This window comes from Athene noctua, chromosome 2, assembly GCF_965140245.1.
Source record: "Athene noctua chromosome 2, bAthNoc1.hap1.1, whole genome shotgun sequence".
Taxonomy (NCBI): domain Eukaryota; kingdom Metazoa; phylum Chordata; class Aves; order Strigiformes; family Strigidae; genus Athene; species Athene noctua.
This window is the reverse complement of record NC_134038.1, coordinates 104,793,775-104,808,075: the sequence shown is the minus strand read 5'-3', so window position 1 is coordinate 104,808,075 and position 14,301 is coordinate 104,793,775. Positions and strand designations below refer to the sequence as shown.

Below are 14,301 nucleotides of genomic sequence, written 5' to 3'. Positions count from 1 at the left end.
TATCTAGCCCTTTGTATTTAATTGATTTGCTGTAAAAATCTCACACTCTTTTTAACTCTAGTAGTACAATGCTCTGCATCTCATGGAAGTATCAGTGAAATCTTACACAGGATCTCTTCTCACCATCACTCCTTTTTGTTTTCAACTTAGAAAAGATCAGAAACAATAGAACAAGATAGCAATAGTCCCCATAACAAGTTAAATTTACCAGACACTAAATTGCTCCATGGAAAGGAAGTGAATAACTAATATAGATGAGCACAAATACTTTAAATAACTTAGATTAACTGAGACAGGCAGCTATTTTGTTGATAGAGATGTAAAATATTCCAAAGGTGAGCTATCTTTACCATTGTCTCCTGAGATTTCTAAATCAGAGGAAGGATCTGAGTAAGTGGATGACAGGCACAGCAGGTGCTGTACACCAGCACGTATGCACACTCATCGTCTCCATCTACTATATCAGCTGGTTGATTAATTAGCACAGCTCAATTATTTCAGGTGGAATTTACTTCCTGATGTTGGCGAGGGTAACAGGAATACGTGAAGCAAAGGCCAGTGTAAAAAGTACAGTGCTGCACTAGGGTAAGTGAGAGGTCTCAGAAAATATAAAATTTCCCCCAGCTCAAAAGACAAACCAAGATTTAAAGTTCACAGTAAAGTCAAATTGTGTTGAACATGGGAAAGGTCAGCTTTTTGCACTGATGTTGCAAGCATGTTGTTTGCCCCAATCATCCATCAGAGCTTCAAACAAATCGGAGTTTCAAAACCAACTCCAAACAGAATAACCCAAACCAAAAATATACTTTCCCAAAAGTGCTTAAAGTGTGTGTTGGGGGGAGGGGGGGGAAGCATAAACATTTAACCAAAACCATATACCTGTGCACACCATAAATTAGGCTACTACTTTTAAAAGACAGCATTACCTCCAAATATTTTGAACTTGTTCTGTCTTCTGCATGTGTCCCAAATGTTCTTCTATAGAATAACCTCTGTTTATTTTTTGTCTGCTCTTCAGAACATTGCCATTCTAATTCTAAATAAAATAAATGCCTGCGATTCAGTTTGTGAGGAAAGCTCTGTTCATGGGTTGAGACAGTAATTCCATCTCTTAAAGGAACACATTTCCTTTAACAGATTTCTTGTAACATTTCTTCCTTTCCTGGAAGAAATTAATGAAAAGATCAAAAAGATCATCGTTTCCTGAATAACATTTCTTTCATTTGTCTGTTTTGCTAAATATGAGATCAGCATTTGGGTAGCATTTTGACAGTTTGTGACATGGGCTCATGACAGCCTGATCATGAAAATGTTCCTCCGGTGAACACTTCCATGGATTAAATCAGTCTGTGTAAGCAATGGACACAAATGTTTCGTGCAATGAAAACATACAGATTTACTTTTCTAGATTAACTTGTTCTGGAACCTAGCAAATATTAATTAATAGATAGAAGTTTTTCCATTAAACTTCAAAAGATACTGATCTTCTTTAATGAACTATAGAAAAATGTGCTGTCTGAGCAATAACAGAAAGACTCAAGCAAAGAAGCATTATCTAGAGATCATATTAATGGATTTGCTTAATCAAAGAAATCCTTTGAAAGGAATTATCTTGACCAAATAAGAGAAAGTAATTATTGGCCTGGAGATTATATGGGTCATAACGGATAGGATGCGAAACTCTACCAGTGAGAGACACCTTGTGGTAGCAGCCTAAACTGTCACTCTTGCAGTCACCTGCAAAGAAACAGCAGAACAAAAGATTCAGGGTGACTAAAGAATAGATTATAAAACCATCTCTTTAATAATACATGTAACAACAGCACAGATGTAAACGTGGCAATTTCTGTTTCCAAAACGCTGCTCACAATTTTAAGCTCACAAATCAAAGCACTGATATATTTTTTATGCCTTCCTCTCCCCCTGCTAGAGATGTGACTGTCCATGCAGCTGGAGCTCTCATTCTATCACATCTGCTATTAATTCAATTCACAATAACCACTTTTGCCATCAGTTCATGCACTCCCACCAACTCATCACATTAGGAAAATCCTACTATCTAAATTTTTAAAAAATTTCTTTTATTCATTTAGAAGACCCTTCAGAGCCCTCCCCTCCTCTGCCTTTTGCCAAAACCTTTGTATGCTTACATGACCCCTAGACCTCTCTAATCCCCAAAGGCAAGCTATGAAGGAAAACAAGGCTGTAAGAGTCTGTAAGAGCCACAAGGACTCACACCCACGGAGGTGACTGTGGCTTTGGTCAGATGTGGTTATCATGATGTGCCCAAGCTGCATGATGAGGTCACCTCCTCTGCCATCTGTTCTAACTCTCCTGCTCCCACTCAGGAGAGGCCATGCAGCAGACATACCCAAAAAGGTGGCAGATTAAGATGGCCCCTCTCTGCAATTGATAAAGCAGCTGGGCCCCAGCAAAATTGCTTGAAAGAAGTTCTGCCCTCAGCAGAGCTGAGATGCTGCCCCATGCTCCTCTGCACCTGCTCAGGGATGCCTCCAAAATGGCAGAATCAGGTAGAGTTGCTGCCAGGTAGGTCATTTTTCTAATACAGCCAAAGGACAGTGAAAAAAATGGGGTGTTTTGTTCTCTGGACGGTTTCCTGATCATTCCCATGTGTGTTGGAAATAACCAGTGATCGAGGGACTTTTCATTAAAGCATGTGGTGGCTGTAGCTCTGGGAAGGCAAGAACGAACACTAGTTTACATTTCTTTCAGATCTACCAGACCAGCTAGACATGCAGCCTTCTCCTTGCACGGTTTTACCAAAATGGGCTTAGCATAAATAGTTTAATCTTATGGAGGTGGAAGAATGACAGGTTAACCTGTATCATTTTCACAGAAATAGGCTCAAGGGCAAGTATATGTGCCTTTATACCGGCAGCACCAATGGACTGAATCTCAGGCTTGACTGAAACCAATTTGACAACAAATACTAAAATACATAGATGAAGAAAAGAACTTTAAAAATCTGGAAAAATTATTTCAGTCTGATAGCATCAAAAAGTAACTGAAAAATTTATCTTATACATATCTCAAATTGTTCCATTAAATGAGTATTTCTGAACATAAACAGATCAAGGTAAGATGTAGTTTAACAAAATCAGCTGCAAAGCATACGGTTGAGCAACATGTTGTCTTTACTCTGCTGTCTTACATTCTACAAGGTAGCGCTCCCAGGTAAGACCATGTTAATGGTCTGACTCCAAATCCTGTGACTCATTTCACTTAATAGCTTGCAATAAATGTCCATCATCTTCCTGAACCAAAATGCTAAAACCTCATGCATTATTCCACCCACATTTCTCATCTTTACAGGCAATAATACAATGAATATATTTTTAAACTTTCAGCTCCCTCTACTGTGCAAATATTTAAAAAAAAAAAAAAAAAGCTTGGTATTTTGTTATTCAAAACAATGTAGGAGTGAAAATATTTAGACCAAAAAAATGTCAGAAAATACTCAAAGTTATTTTCTTGTTTGCCCATGTTAAGCAGCTAAGCTTTGAGCTTGTTCTGTGCTGATATCCAGGAATCAGACATCATGAACCTAATCAAATTATCCTAGAGCATGACATCCCCATAGAGGAAGTGGCCAAGCCTCACTATAGCCACTGTATACACCTTCAAAAGCTCAGTCAGATGAACTGGACATAAATACGAAAACAACTTCATGCAGTCATGTTGTGATGGGGCCACATCAATATGCTTCAATAGAAATGTTTCATCTGTGAACAGCTGCCTCTATATACATCATCACAAAATATCAGACCACTGAAAAAAAAAACCTGCTCTAAAGACACTTTCACAGACACAAATTAATTAAGAAATAGGATTTTATTTTATGATAAGTTATGTTATTTTTCTGAATATGTTTAAGAGCTGATGCTCACAATGCACACATGCAGCCAGGAGCAGGCAGATGCAATTCTTTAGTTTAGCTCGAAAAAACATCCCTTGAAGTCTGGCAAAAGAAAGCCACAGAGCCACGGAAAGCAGCAGCAGGAATACAGGCCAAGCCGTCTCCATTTCCTGAGGAGTGAGAACTCGAAGAATGAGCATCAATACCAACCACACACAAAGAAGAAGAGGAGGTGTGGTACTGCAAGGTATTTTCCAGAGTATGACACAGATCATTTTGCCTTCCAGAACTTTCTCTGCCACTGTGCTTCCTGGCCAGTGATGCATGAAGAGGGCTCTCACACCTGCCCCGCTCTTGTATTGCAGGCAGGGAGAGCTGGAAAGCGGCAGCTCCGGATGGTGCAGCAAGCCTGGAGCCCTTCCAAGCACGGGCTGTTTTGTACAGGAGAACACCTAGTGAAATGGAGCCAAGGGAAGAGCAGAGCTCACTCCTGCCTCAAACTGGTGATGGGTGAGAGAGCCGGAGAGAGCCAGGGCACGAGCGGCACCTTGGAGGTGCAAGAGCCACAGGCAAGAACCAAGACAAAAGGGCCCAGAGGAGCCCTGACAAGGGGCTGTGCTCAAGGTGACACAGGACAAACAGCAACCCCTGGGGACCACCCTTGGGGCCCACACTCGGAGTAGAGAAAGTTTCCTGCCCTCAGATGTGTGGCACAAGGGCCACCTTTGTGGAGCAGGAGCATCAGGCACCTGGCCAAAACGGCCCAAAGGGACCCCGCTCAAAGATGCAGAGAAGGCCAAAAAGGGACACTTGCTAGCCCACCCTGGGGGAAAAAAGCCTTCCTCCCCCCAGCTGCAAGGCCATCTTTGTGGTGCGTGAGCAGCAGGCAGTAACCCTGCCAAAATGGACCAGAAGAGCCCTTACAAGTGGTCACGCTCAATGCTGCAGAGGAAGGCGAAAAACCCCCGGGGACCAGTCCCAATCTGCCCCGGGGGAAAATTCCTTCCTGACCCCAGCACTGGCTACTCCCTGAGCATGTGAGCAAGACCTGCCTCCTCCTCCCACAGGCTGGTCACGCATCCCAGGAGATGCCCAAGCCCTGTTCTCCCTCAACCTGGAGCCACCTCAGGGGCTTCCAAGAGGGGCAAAAGGCCCCAGCCTGATCGACCTTGGGGACAAGTATCCTTCCCCTGCCTGTCAGGGCACCACTGGGTGCTCCAAATCACTGGGACCTCCGGCAACAGCTCCGCATCCCATTTCTTACAGCTGCCGCCCCTGGCTCTGTAGGGGATGAGGATGGTGAACTCTGCAGTGCTCCTCAAGAAGTCTTTCCCTTGGTCTTGCCGCTGCTGTCCAGATGAAAAGGCCTGACAGCCTCGGGCACCTCCAGCTCTTCCTGGTTCTTCTCCTCTCCAGCAGCCTCATCCAGCCTCCTGCCTTCCTCCCTCAGACCCTCCAAGTAATTCCACAGGCTCCCCGAGGACTTCCTCTCGGATATCTTCGGGCTGTTCCCAGGCCAGCTCTGGCAGCAGGACATGGACAATGCTGCCTTTTATCCTTCCCCGGGGCACTGTGACTGCTGTGTTGCCGGGTGGTGGCACTGTGACATGGGGGTGACAGGTCTGCCATGTGCAGCCCTGCCTGCTTCTGGGTGGTTCTGGCCCTGAGGCTGTCTCTCTGCCCAGGGGGCCCAGGGTGTCCCTGCCCTTGGTGGCCCTGCACTGGGCACAGTATCCTTCTTGAAAGTGACAGCAGCCCTCTCAGCCTTTGTGTTGCTCCTTCTAGTCATCTCCTTCTGTAGCCCTCCATGCCCCTAATGAACTGCTCAGTCTTTGTCTACTTTCATCTCGGATGGAATTTACCTTCCTTGAACCTGAGGAATGAGAAAGGTCTCTTAGTGGTACAGGTCAGTTCTCATCAGGTCTTTACATAGGAAAGGCAATTGTTGTGCAAAGGATTGTAGTCCTTAAGAAATCTGAGTTTGTTACAGAGGGTGTTTAGAAAGTTACTGGTGTTTATTAATATTAGTAAGTGTCTAGGGGTTTATTTGTTGCATTGCTACTATTGATCCTGAATGCAACACTTCACTGACTGCTGCTTCATTTCATGTTGTTGATAGATCAATACAGTGTTTGGATTCCAATTTGCTTTAAGCCTTGTGGACTGAACAGGTTTTCCCTGCAACACTCAGGAAATACAAGTAACTGGCTCAGTTTTGCAGATCAGTTTAAAAAAACCTCAGCTCATTACCACTCAAGGAGACGGTACTGTATAGAGGGTAGAGATTGAGAGCTTGACAACAAATCACCCCAGCAAGTTTGTTCACATGTTTGAAATGCAGAAGGACTGTTGGGACTCTCTCCAATAAGGCTTATTTCTAGAGTGGTCTATCAGGGACAAAGGGAAAGCCACCAAGTTTCTTACCGCAGATGTTGCTGTAGATTGCAGAAGACGGCCCCAGCTGGGTTCTTACCTGAAATGAGGAAGCGTTTGTGTCTGTCTGATCAGACTGCTCTTTTAGGCAACACACCATTATTCACGTCGAAAACAACAGCCAAAAATGCTACTGCCTCTGTCCACTCGTACAAAAGGAGCATGATCACCTCTTAGAAACAACCAGGAAAAAGTGATACACACACACAAGCACACACACATCTATACATATACTTATGCCTATACCTAGTTTGTTACTCATGCTGCGTGTAGCTGATGGGCTACTGACCTTATCCCCTTTTGAGAGGAACATATCCTAATTCCTATGAGGCATTTCAAAGGTGTTTCCCTGTTGGTCCTGATACATCAGCAGCCCCTGTCACTTCTCTGTTGCTCGAAACTCCATCCCCTTTCCCCACTAAATCTATTTTAAAGCTCCCCATGTAAGTCTGGCCAGCTTGTTGGCAAAGACCTTCCTTGCCCCACTTAGTTAGGTGAATCCCATCAGCTCCCAACAGACCTGTCTTCTCAAAGATAGATCCATAATCACAGAAGCCAAAACCTTGAGCGCAGCACCAGCCACACATCCAGGCATCCCTCTCCTGTTCAATTTGTCTCCTACTTCCTAAACCCCTTCCTCTGACTGGGAGGCTAAGGAACACCACCTGTGCTTCAGATCCTTTTAACATTGCTTACAGGGACATACAGTTTCTTTTGATAGTTCTAGGTTGCCTTGTTGCAGTATCATTAGCCTCTATGTGGAATAGTAGGAGTGGATGATGATCTGTAGGGGATACCAGGCTCAGCAGCCTCTCAGTTGATATCACAAATGAGAGCTCTTGGAAGGCAGAAAACTTCCCTGTAGGAATTGTCTGGATGTAAAATGGGTGCTTTGGTGCCTTTCAGTAAGGAATCTCCAATTACTAATACTTTACACGCTTTTCTGGTGGCACTAGTTCTAATATTTTTTTAATATTTATCTAACTTTGACCTGTCTAAAAGACTGATTAACGAAATCCCTTAGGAGGCTGCCTTAAAGGAAATGGGAGTCCAGGAAGGCTGGACATACTTCAAGAGCAAAGTCTTAAAGGCACAGGAGCAGGCTGTTCCCATGTGCTGCAGGCAGGGAAGGAGACCGGCCTGGATAAACAGGGACCTTTGGCTGGATCTCAAGAACAAAAGGAGAATATATCGCCTTTGGAAGAGGGGGCAGGTCTCTCACGAAGACTATAAAGATGTAGTGAAGTTATGCAGGGAGAACATTAGGAGAGCCAAGACACAGCTAGAGCTCAACTTGGCTACAGCTGTTAAGGATAATAAAAAATGTTTCTATAAATTCATTAACAGCAAAAGGAGGATTAGGGAAAATCTCCCTCCTTTACGGGATGCAGAGGGAAACATGGTAACTAAGGATGAGGAAAAGGCTGAGGTGCTCAACGCCTACTTTGCCTCAGCCTTTAGCAGTGGAACTGGCTGTTCCCTGGACACCCAGCCTCAGGAGCTGGGAGATGGGGAGGGGAAGCAGACTGAGGTCAGCACAGTGGAAGAGGAGGTGGTCAGAGACCTGCTGCACCACTTGGATGCACACAAGTCTGTGGGACCGGATGGGTTACACACAAGGGTGCTCAAAGAGTTGGCAGATGTGCTCGCCTGAAATCATGGCTAACTGGGGAGTTCTCATTGGACTGGAGGGTGGCAAATGTGACACCCATCTACAAGAGAGGCAGGAAGGATGATCCAGGAAACTATAGACCTGTCAGTCTGACCTCAGTGCCAGGGAAGGTCATGGGAACTGGGGTGTTTAGTCTGGAGGAGGCTGAGGGGAGACCTCATCGCCCTCTACAGCTACCTGAAAGGAGGTTGCAGAGAGCTGGGGATGAGTCTCTTGAACCAAGTAATAAGTGATAGGACAAGAGGGAATGGCCTCAAGTTGCACCAGGGAAGGTTTAGACTGGATATTAGGAAGCATTTCTTTCCAGAAGGGGTTGTTAGGCGTTGGAATGGGCTGCCCAGGGAGGTGGTGGAGTCCCCATCCCTGGAGGTGTTTGGGAGTCGGGTCGACATAGCACTGAGGGATGTGGTGTAGTTGGGAACTGTCAGTGTTAGGTTAATGGTTGGACTGGATGATCTTCAAGGTCTTTTCCAACCTAGACAACTCTGTGATTCTGTGAATATGGGTGGGTGGATCACCTTTGCAGGGTAGACTTCTGAATCCTGTCTGTTACTCACATGCTCTTTATTCTCTAACCCCAGCGAGTCGTATCTGTTACATAGGGGCACTTTAGGGGGAAGTGGGAAGATTCTTCCTTCTGCCCCAAACAGAGACAAGGGTCCCTTCTCCATCATCTTGTCAGTTACTTGTGCCAGTCAGCTCAAGGCTGAATTCAGCCTAATCTCCCCCATGCAGCCTTATGACAGGGCTGTCTCTCAGACTGGGACAGTGCACAATATCACGTATCAATCTCCCACTGACATTCCTGGATACTGCGCTGCCTTTTGAGCTCTTCTTGTAAAACACAGCCACTTTTTTGAAGAATTCTTCTAGCTGGACACAGTGGCAGCTATGTCCTCCACTGCTGCCTTCAGGTGCTAGGGGGACTTCCAGGTGCTGGAGCTCCATGCAGCCCAGGGCCTGGACAGCGACATCAGTCTTAGGAGGTCTGTCTGGCTTGAGACATCAGCACACATAGTTTTGTAGTGCTTCTGTTTGGGTTTCAGCCTCAGCCTTGCAGTTGCAGCAGACTGACACCATTTTCTTTCAGCAGGTCACAGTCTCCTTGCAGTCCTCACAAAAAATGGCCCACTTACAAAAATGGTAGTTCTTTTGAAAGATGCCGTCCTTCTAACTCCTTGGAGACCTCAAGCTTCCAGGTTGGGTTGCACAACCACCAGGTAGCCAGAGTGACCACTGGGGCTGCAGTCCAAGCTTGCAAGTAAGCAGAGCAGACAGCAGCTCAGCAATTAGAGTGGGACGCCCTTCTCACATGCCCTTCCATGCAAACTGACAATGCCATGCCCTCCTCGTGGCACTCCTGGCTACTGGCACTTCCTAGGGGCCAGTTACATTTAGCCTTCCATGGTTTGAACTGGCCATGGGGACCACCAGCACCACCAAATCTCACCTGCCCCTCTCGCAACACCTGTCGCCTGCTAGCTGGTCCCTCCACACAAACAGCCCAGGAGTGCTTGGGGCCCAGAAACCTCCTAAACATGGAACTCCTCTCAGCATGAGGCAACAACTGCTGCTGCTGCTAGTGTCAGCTTCCTGCAGTTTGAATTGCCAAAACAAGTCTGCCACATTTTACACTAATACTGCCTGCAGCAGCACACCAGGAGGTCCTTTTGCTTGGTTAACAATCCAAGGGTGTGGTGCAGGAATCCCTCTACCTTTTTTGTCCTCAGACCCTTCAGTCCACTGCTTCGTAGAGAAATTCCAGCTGACTCCATCCTAATATTCACCGGACTAAGTACACAACCCCTATGACTCCACTGCCCAGTACAGATACTATGCCCTAACTTCCCAACTGTGCAAACCTGAATTTCCAGCACGTCCTCCTATACTTAGGCTTCCAAGTTTATCCAAGCTCAACCAGTTCTTCAAAGTTTCTGGTTTTGCTTGCAATTGTCTTTTCTTTCAGTCATTTTCTAGCGCATCCAGATGTCCATATTCTCCAGTTGTGCTTATATTTCCCTTGTTACCTTTAGCTCACTTTCTGAGGTCTCTCCCTGTATCTGGGCTTCCAATCCATCCAAGTGCAAATGGGTCTTCAGATTTTCCAGTCATGCTTGTAATTCCCCTGTCTTCTTTCATCCATCTTCTAGGGTCTCCCCCTGTTGCTGGAGGCAAATTAAAAATAACCAGAGACTACTTCAATCTCACCGCCCTCTGCCTTATTCTACTTCTTGCTTCTCTGAATATTGCTTAACATTCTCAGGGGTGAGGCACTGGGGTAATTCCTTCTCAGATTCCCAAAACCCTGGGGGGAGGAGAGGGTGTCAGCTGGTATAAACACTGTGTGACTGGCTCCCACAGCTGTGTTAAGGGCCACTCCTGCAACTCATTTTACCTTTTCCTGCTCTCCACTATCCCTTGTGCAAAATGGCATTTCCTATCAGAGGCCCATGGGTTGTACAGTGAGGCAGTAGGAGGCCCAGGGATGCACGAGTCCTAAGTACTTGAGTGCCTTTCTGTCCTCTCTGGGGGCTCCAAGAGGCCCATGTTGCACTCAGAAGCACACCTGGAAATCCCCGAGGGACACAGGAAGGTACCTGACATGCCACGAACAAAATACACACTGGCAGAAAACGTTCTCTCTCAAAAGCAGTGACTGTGGGTTTTATAGGTTTCACCACCTGCAATCACATGAGCATTGAACCGGTCTCTCCCTCTGTCACACACACACACAGAGACACAATGAATTATTTAGTTCAGGGACACTTGAAAACCCCCCACTGATACCAAACCATGTGCTCACTTCTACAGAGCTGAGACTCGTCCTGGTGATGGGTCAAAGCAGCTCCACTAACCCGCAAAGCTGGGGGTCACTAATGCCACCTTCGTTCACCCGGCGTATGAATCGATCTCCCCGTGCAACCCCGTACCACCGCTCCCCCTGCCCCCCGTGCCCTCCCCGGCTCCGCTCCCTGACCCGCGGCAGTAACGCCCCAACCCTGCGGCCGGGGAAGGCGGGCGGGTGCCGAGGACACGCCGCCTCTCCGGCCACCCCGGGGAGCGGCCCCGGCTCCCACCGCCCTCCCTGCGCTCTCACCCCTTTCTCCAGCACGGATAAGCCCCGCTCAGGAAACACCACCCGGCACGCTCGCACATTTACCGCAGCACCTCATCCTCGCCCTGACGAAAACCATCATTCCGTAGGCTAAAACGAGACCAGCCGAGCCCCTCCGCCTGACGCCGCCCCGCCCTCCCTCAGCCCCAAGGCGGACGGCGGGGCGCGGCGGGCGCCGCCTGGCTCGGCGGGGGGCGTGGGGCGCGGGTCGGCAGTCTGCCGTGAATCAGCCGGGCACAGAGGAACACGGCCCGCCGCTGCTCCCCGCCCCGTTCCCCTGGGGCCGCCGGAGCCCACCGGAGCCGCGCCGGGAAAGCGGCGATCGAGGACCCGCGCCCCACATCTGCCCGGGGCCCGCTGCCGGAGACCCGGCCCTCCTCCCACTCACCTGCTGAGGACTGCGGTTACCGGCGCTCCGGCGGGGCAGGCTGAGCACAAGCGAGAGCGACGGCTCCATCCCGCACCCTGCGAGAGGCGGACGCGGGCCCGCTCCCCCGCGGGCTGCCGGCGGCAGCGGGGCGCGCCCGGCACGGGGCTGGGGGCGAGGCACAGGGCTCGGCCGCTGTGGGCGGGGCGGAGGCGGCAGGGAGGCGGGCACCGATAGGCGGGGAGGAGGGGCCGGGCTGTGTGATTGGTGGAGAGCGGAGGAGGGGCTGGGCTGGGCTGTGTGATTGGCGGGGAGCTCGGGGCAGGGCCGAAGGGAGCCTTCTGCGGGAGCTGAGGGGGAAGCCGGGGCGGGGAGGGGGCGTCAGGCGGCGGAGCGCAGCAGGCACCGCGGAGCGCAGTCTGCGTGGTCTCACAGTCGTCTCGGGGAAGGAGAGTCCAAGGCTTGCGAGGAGGGGCGCCGGGGGTGTAAATGTGTGTAGGGAAAGGTGCACCGTGGGACGGGTTTGGTGGTGCTGTGAGGGAACTGCCAAGGAAGACGGAGATGTGCAAACAGCTTTCAGGCCCTCCTGTGTGGGAGCCCTAGGCCATGGCTCTCCCTTCGGTTCCTGGGCTCTGGCAAGGTTAAGGGTTAGGTGTTAGAGCAAGTGCAGAGCCAAGTGGCGAGTGCAGCAAATGGCGCTGTCGGTGGGGCTGTGAGCAGGGCTTCAAACAAAGGTGAGGCCCACCAACAGCTCTCCTGGTTCCTTCCATGCGGGAACCTTTGCTGGTGGTTTTCTCTTTCGGACCTGGGCTCTGGCTAGAGTGACGTGGTAGGAGAGGGAGATCCTTAGGAGGCAGCACAAGTGTAGAGCACCCATGTTGGTTGGGCTGTGTAGGAGCTGCCAAGGGAAGGTGTGGGCAAGCAACAGCTTCCAGGCCTGGCACCTGCTGTGTGAGTGCAGCCGCTTGACAGATTTAATTTTGGAGCTGATCTCTACCTAGACTGAGAAAGAGTGAGAGGACAGTTAGATGGCCAAGCAAGCGCAGAGCCCCAGTTTTGGTCTGGCTTGGCGAGGATAGCCAGGAGATGGTTAAGGCCAGCAAGAACATAGAGTTCTGGCACCTTCCCTCTGGGAGCAGTCACTGGATGTTTCCATTTCAGAGCTGAGCTCTCCCTGAGGCAGAGAACACTTAGAACACCAAGCGGCTAAGCAATCACACAGTCCTGGTGTTGGTGGGCCTGTGAAAGGATAGCCAAGGGAAGGTCAGGGCTATCAGCAGCTTTCAGCCCAGGCCACTTCTGTGACAAAGTCCTAGGTGGTGAGTTTACATTTTGTTGCTGGCTCTTACAAGGGTGAGTTTTAAGAGGTGGAGAAAGTGCAGAGCCCCAGTGTTGGTGGGCTTGACAAAGGATAGCCAAGAGAAGGTAAGAGCCAGCAACAGCTTTCAGTCCTGGCACCTTTTGTGTGGGATTCCTAGATGGTGAATTTAGATGCTGTTGCTCAGCATGGCAAGAGTAAGTGTTAGGTGACTAAGCGAGATCAGAGCCCCAGTTTTGGTAGGGCTGTGAACAGACTGCAGATGGATAGTGAGGGCCAGCAACAACAAATTTACAAATTTAGACAGACCTCTACTATTGGTCTAAATATTTTTAAAAGTAGGGTACAACAGTAAACAAGTAGTTTGGTATTTGATAGAAGCTACAGATTCCATTGACTCTTATTTCAGTGTCAAATAGCATAGCATAGCATAGGACTGAATGGTTCAATTGGGAGGGATATGCAACAGTCCAACTGTCTGACCACTTAAGGGCTGACCAAAAGTTAAAACTTATTAAGGGCAGTGTCCAAATGCCTCTTAAACACCGACAGAAAGACTACAGATGCAAAAGTAGTAGTTGGGATTGTAAAACAAAATAAACTTCTTCCAAATAATTTCTTCCAGAAATATATTTTGAAACAATTTATAAAGAGAAAGTCATAACCTAAGATGTCCTTATAAAAATCTTACGTTCTTGCAAGAGTATCCCAAAACAGCAGCAAGCAAAAGCTAAAGACATTAATATAAAACCGAGTTCTAAGATAGCCCCTATTTCAGTGTACAGAATTCTTGATTATTAAGTGGCAATCTTCATAAAATCTACTTTATTTAAGTCTTTGTTACAGTTATAAGATCTCTATTGTCAGTAACACCTCATCCCTTAACTAGAAATGGCAAGGGCAACGGAATCTGAGAAGGGATATACTTGTCCAGTCCTTAGAACCTTTAGCCGACACGTATTCAAACAGTTATCTGTCCCTCAGTGTTATGAAATCAAGCATTTCTTCCCATGCTATGGTTTCCTTGGTACAGTTTCTCATTTAAGTCATCCAAGGCAGGCATGCTTCCACTAGGGATGCTTTTTCAGGCTGGGTCTGTTGCATTTGGAGGCATTTTATAAAGCGGGGGAAAGAGAAAGTTGGTGCACTTCATTAAGCACACACTCCTCTACATTGCCAAGGAGTTTGGGAATCTGAGCATTATGGGCAAATAAAGAGCTTGTACACACCTTAACAAAAAGTGGAGCGGTGTATTCTTAATATCAGTGACTGCACAGTGTGACACTGGCTAGCTGGGTTGCTTTGCAATCTAACATGCAAGCCAGAATGCAGTACTATCTACCTCAGCTTCGTCATGGTTAGATCCTTTCACAGATCAACAAAACAGATGCTGGAACACTACTAGCATTGAGTATTTCAGTGTATAAATCTGGTATTTTATGATATGTAAAGTACATAGCTAGTATACAAAGTTTTTGTAGTCTCCACTAGCTTATCAGCTCCTAATTTCAGAAGTGCT

At 47.9% G+C, this 14,301-nt stretch overlaps 1 protein-coding gene across 1 annotated transcript in view; it reads right to left on the bottom strand.

The window, feature by feature from the left end:
* RAMP3 (receptor activity modifying protein 3) overlaps positions 1-11,530 on the bottom strand; it is a 69,097-nt gene extending 57,567 nt beyond the window's left edge. Inside the window, exon 1 of the mRNA XM_074897924.1 lies at positions 11,486-11,530. The gene's annotated coding sequence lies outside the window, so the exon portion shown is untranslated. The remainder of the gene's footprint in view (positions 1-11,485) is intronic.
* Positions 11,531-14,301: the final 2,771 nt, after the last annotated feature.